This window comes from Tachysurus fulvidraco, chromosome 18 (assembly GCF_022655615.1).
Source record: "Tachysurus fulvidraco isolate hzauxx_2018 chromosome 18, HZAU_PFXX_2.0, whole genome shotgun sequence".
In the NCBI taxonomy this organism is placed as follows: Eukaryota; Metazoa; Chordata; class Actinopteri; order Siluriformes; family Bagridae; genus Tachysurus; species Tachysurus fulvidraco.
The window spans coordinates 16,602,976-16,608,803 of NC_062535.1; the positions used below are offsets into that span (position 1 = coordinate 16,602,976).

General features: G+C 39.6%; 1 long non-coding RNA gene across 1 annotated transcript; it reads left to right on the top strand.

Annotated features, from left to right (window-relative positions):
• Positions 1-339: 339 nt before the first annotated feature.
• On the top strand, positions 340-3,954 carry LOC113663312. The gene is made up of 3 exons (XR_007138500.1): positions 340-714; positions 2,048-2,461; positions 2,583-3,954. It is a non-coding gene; the product is annotated as an uncharacterized LOC113663312 (long non-coding RNA).
• Positions 3,955-5,828: the final 1,874 nt, after the last annotated feature.

The following is a 5,828-nucleotide window of genomic DNA, read 5'->3' on the forward strand; positions in this document are numbered from 1 at the left end:
TCAGCAAACAGTGCAAATTTTCATTGGTGAGATTTGATTTAATTGAATTAGGAATTAGGACTCAGGAAAAAAGCAATTCTGTCTTTTAATAGGACCGAAAAACCTAGTGTTCAGGCATGACAACACCTGGAATGAATGTTTACTGATAGACTAGTAGGTTTGGTCTTCATGTCTTTTAAGACCACCAAGATAACTCTTCACAGTAATGATGAGCTCCACTCTTCTGTAAAATAACATTCTGGTATGTTGAGAAGATTCCAGTTCCAATTCATCCAATACGTGTTCAGTAAAGTTGAGTCAGAGTCAGTGCTTAAGTTCTTCCACTCCATCCCTAACCTCCACACCATGTCTTCATGGAGCTCATGGGGCTTTGTGCACTGGGACATTGTCATGCTGGATTAATGTGAAGCACAAAAGTCTTGTGTTAAAAGGCAAAAGGCCGACGCTCACTCACGTGACCTGCTGCTTGAGGTAAACCAGGGAATCACCCTTTAGTTCCTTCTCTAAAATTCTCTGATGGAATTCACTTCCTTCTGCAAAAAAATGCTCAGGAACCTGTTCAGCAACATAGCACTGAGGCATCTGACCTGTGACCCATCCCCTCATCACTACAACACACATACACACAAGGTTTATCTGTATTATCTTTTAGTCTCGTTGTAGCTCTGAGAAGAGTACCGTCGAACTCTCTACTGAACAGAACGTAAAAGTCAGGTAAGTGTGTGTGTGTGTGTGTGTGTGTGTGTGTGTGTGTGTGTGTGTGTGTGTGTGTGTGTGTGTGTGTGTAGTTATTTGACAACAAAATTATTATTGAAGTTTCTGTTTAATGTCTGTTTTTGGTTCATTAAGGATGAAATGAAATATAAATTAAATATTACACTGGACACAAATTATTTCTTATGTATGTATAAAGATCCAGTGGTGATGTTTTGAAAAGGAAAATAATTATTAAAAACATGATGATACAGCAGTATAACCATGTAATTCTGGATAGAGTTTACTATAGTGTTACTATAAGGAGTAACAATGCAATATAATTATGTTGCTTTGACAATATTACAGTATTCTCCCCACTTCCTTCTTTTCAAATATACAGTAAAATGATGCACTGGTCAGCTGATATAAAACAACGTTTGTTAGATTCCGTTCCAGCAGCATCATGCTGATCATGAAGCCAAGCCTTGGCTATGACAGCACAAGCTAACCGCTAACCCGATTTCCGCTACATTCACTTGCTTTCACGTTAGCAAAAGAACAAAAGTCAGCTAGCCAACAATTACATGCTAATGTAGTATTACGTTTTGTGTGCTTGAGCACCACAGACCCACAGATATCAGTTTATTACTTATTCAAAACATCTGGAGTTGTGCAGCACTGAGGTCTTTAAAGGTCAGAAATTCTATTGGATGGTGTTGAATGACAGATCAGGTCATGAAGACCATGAGCAGTGTAAAAGGGATTAGTGAGAACTATAAACATATTATGTTACTACTTTAAATATTTATAAAATGATTATTCAGGTTTTTACAACAGCTCTGATTTGTATGCCTACATTCTGCGAACAAGACATCAAAACAATGCTAATCATATCAAACCTCAGAAAGAAAGAAGTCATTTATTATTATCCTAATTCGTTGAAATAAAACAGAAAGTATGAGCTTCATCTTCCTCCTCCATGTCTTTTTCCTGCAATAGTTAAATAACCCAAGACAAGGGGGCGTGATAAAGACGTGTTCACTGCTACTATGATGATGTGGATCATTTTCCTATAGCAGCAGGTCATATAGAAGGGGTTTAATTCATTCTTTTACCACATTTGATTAATAAAGGATTTTGGCATCAAAAAGTTCTCTGGGTTACTTCCCCAGTACAAAGACATGCACTGTGACAAACCGTCCAATGTGTCCCCCACCCTGTGCCCCGAGTCCCCTCAGATAGACTCCAGGCTGCCTGTGTAGGATGAGTGCTACAGAACTGCGATGAACTACGTAGAAACTTTAATTGAGTGATTTTGTTTGTCTGGTTGTTTTTTTACGCTTATCCACAGACACATCTCCATCCATGTATTCTTATAATTATAAAGTCGTCCACGCTGGTGGGAGTCAGGTGGTCACCCATCACCAGAGGCAAGTAGTGGTCGAACCTGCTCCTCAGCCTTCTGTGGTGATCCAATCTCCAGCTCCAGCTTATCAAGTCATCCAGTCTCCAGCTCCAGCTGTTCAAGTCGTCCAGCCTCCAGCTCCAGCTTATCAAGTCGTCCAGCCTCCAGCTCCAGCTGTTCAAGTCATCCAGTCTCCAGCTCCAGCTTATCAAGTCATCCAGTCTCAACCTCCAGCTGTTCATGTTGTCCAGTCTCCATCTCCAGCTGTTCATGTCGTCCAGAATCCAGCTCCAGCTGTTCATGTCGTCCAGTCTCCATCTCCAGCTGTTCGAGTCATCCAGTCTGTAGCTAATGCCACGGGTGAGTGTAGAGGTGACGGAGCGCTTTTACGTTCATTCATCTCGATTACCAGTGAAGTTTTAATAAACAAAACCTGTAACACACATGACTCATTTTGTGTTCCTCTGATGTTCCTTTACAGTTTATCGTCGTTATTACTGAAGTCATGCTCTGTGCCACTGAACCGATCCAGGACAACGTGTACGACCCTCAACGCACTGCGATGAAAACTCCAGCGGGATTATTTTTGCGGCAAAATTCTTTCAGGAAATAAATAGCCTGTATTTCTTAATAATATTTCTTTAATACATTTCTTATCTTTTTGTATCCATGGTGATATATACTGTATACTTGTACATTTACAGCAGCACACTAAATCATGATGTGTATTACCGCAAAACCTACAGGGTCCACAGTGAGCAGGTTGCTGTCGGGTCAGAGTCGGATATGCAAATGATAATAGGGCAGACGTGGGTGGGGCTAATGCTCATTTCAACCTCTTTCAACCGGTGTATTACGACAACATTAGACTCAAATCGCGTTAAGACAGATTTTGATAACTTCAGGAACGTCTTCTCAAGGCTTTGGGATATTTTTATGGTATAAACAGCAGACTGAAGACACAAGAAGGATAAACACAAACCTGTTTCTGATTAAAGGCTGTTACTGGCTGCAGAAACTCCACAATGTGAATGGTATTCAGGGCTTGAAGGTGTTATGAAGGTGTCACGAGGCTATAAACATCTTACAAACCCTGACATAAGCAGTAGAACTTTATGAAGTGGAACATGTTATAAAGCATTCATAATGTATTGTATACACATAATGATTCATGAACAGGCATTTTACACTTATAGCACATGTACAAAAAACAAGCTCAGTGTTGTACACTGAATTATGAGTATAAATTAGAGCATCTTTTTCTTAGTGTAATAATTAGAGAATAATGTTAGAAAACAAATTTTAGTAAGACACATTTATGAAAATGTATTTAAAGTGAGAAATAAAACATTACTTTGACTTCGAGAGAAATAATTTTCCCGTTTCATTTTTTTAAATATATTCCACTTTTATAATAGTTACATAATACAGCTTATGAGTTACTTTATTCGACTATACTGTTAGTCACTCTACGCTCTTTTAAACACTCGTTTATCGCTGAGCATCAATACGTCAGTCTACAGTTCTGATCTGGTTTGATATTGTTGTTTATAACGTGTTATTTTGCATTATACTGTTAATATTTCATTTAATGCATTATAAATATGGCTATAAACTCAAATTTTTTTTCATAAATGATTATGAACATGTCATGCAGGTTATTACACATATAACATACGCAGCCAGTCTAACGTCTGGGCACGTGAGATTGAATATATGTATAAATGTGCATATTTCTGTGTATGTATGTTGTTTTAACTCTCATGTTTTATTAAGCTCACAGTGACTCTGGTGGTTTGTGTATAACCTTCCTTATATATTATATATATGATTAAAAAAAACATTGTACTGAATCATGATTTTTTTAAAGAGGAGTGAAATTTACACTCTGTATGATCCAAAGCATAATGTGTGGGAATGACCATAAACATTTTTACTATTGATTCTATGGACTTGAACAATCTTGGTCCCTGGTTTTGCTTTACATAGTCATAGTCTCCACTAATAATAGTAATGTTAAAAAATGTTAGCATGTTGTCTCATTTGTCAAGAAATAATTAGTTCATAATAATTACTTAATCAGAACAGACTTACGGCACTCAGCCAATCATACCTTACTGTCCTGGACCAATCAGAACACACTATACTGTTCTTCTTCTTCTTCTTCTTCTTCTTACGTATTTTTCCATTAGGGGTCACCTGTCTCCACCTAACTCTATCCTCGTCATCCTCTACTCTCGCACAAATTAAATTTATGTCCTCATTTAACACCCATATATCTCCTCTTTGTCCTTCCTCTTGAACTCTTATCTGGCAGCACCATCTCCAACATCCTTCTACCAACATAACCATCTCCCTCCTATGTACATGTCCAAACCATCTCAATCTAACCTTACTGACCTGGTCTCCAAAACAGCCAACCTGAGCTGTCCCTCTGATGTGCTCGTTCCTAATCCTGTCCATCCTCGTCACTGCTAAAGAGAACCTCAACATCCTCATCTCTGCTACCTCCATCTCTGCCTCATGTCTTTTCCTCACTGCTACAGTCTCTAACCCATACAGCAGAGCTGCTCTCTCTACTGTCTTCTACACATTTCCTTTGATTCTTGCTGACACACTTCTATCACACATTAATCCTGACACTTTTCTCCACCCACTCCAACCCACCTGTACTCACCTCTTTTCCACACTCCCCATCACACTGGACAGCTGACCCCAAATACTCCTGCACTCTTGACCTCAGCCTACATGTATTGTGTCTTACTACAACTGACTTTCATTCCTCTTCTTTCCAGAGCAGACCTCCACCATTCCAAGTGTTCCTCCATCTGCCCTCTACTCTCACTACAGATCACAATGCTGTCTGCAAACATCATTGTTTTCAGAAATTTCTGTCTGACTTCATCTGTCAACCTGTCCATCACCATAACAGACAAGGGACTCAAAGCCGATCCTTGTTGTAGAAACACCTCCACTCTGAACTTCGCTTTCTGACCTATAGCACATCTCACTGCTGTCATATGCCACTCCTGACATACTCATACAGTGCCATAGCTCCTCTCTCAGCACCTGTCATACGCTTTTTCTAAATCTAAGATGGAGTGCAGCTTCTTCTGTCCATCTCTGTACTTCTCTATTAACATTCTCAGAACAATGATTGCATCAGTCGTGCTCTTTCTGGACATGAAGCCATACTGCTGCACAGAAATATCCACTTTTGTTCTTAGCCTAGCTTCCACCACTCTTTCCCATAGCTACATTTGTTATAAAAACGGGTGTCGTCACAGAGAAAATTCAGACCCATACAAGGGGAAAGCTAAAAAACATGATTTATTACATAAAACACAAAAACTGGGAAAAATAGAAACCAAAACTCAAAGAACAGAGACACAAAAAAGAGACCACAAAGACAACACATTGACGAGGGAAACAATTAGACACATGAGGAACAGGTGTGCTGAGGCGGGAAGGAATTAGACAAGGGCAAGGCAGACATGTGAACACAAAATGTAAACAAATCACATGGGACAAAAGACATCTGATGGAAAGCCCCCTAATATTCAAACAGGCAAAAAGTCTGGGTATAATCCTGATAGTACTCCACCTCAAGACGCAACTCTTGGCAAGCAAATCCCGCATCATACCCAAAAGTCTGGGGGAACCATGATCCAGGCAAGATCCAGGAGGGGGAAATGAGGCACACGGTGATGCAGTTGGGGGGAGGGAG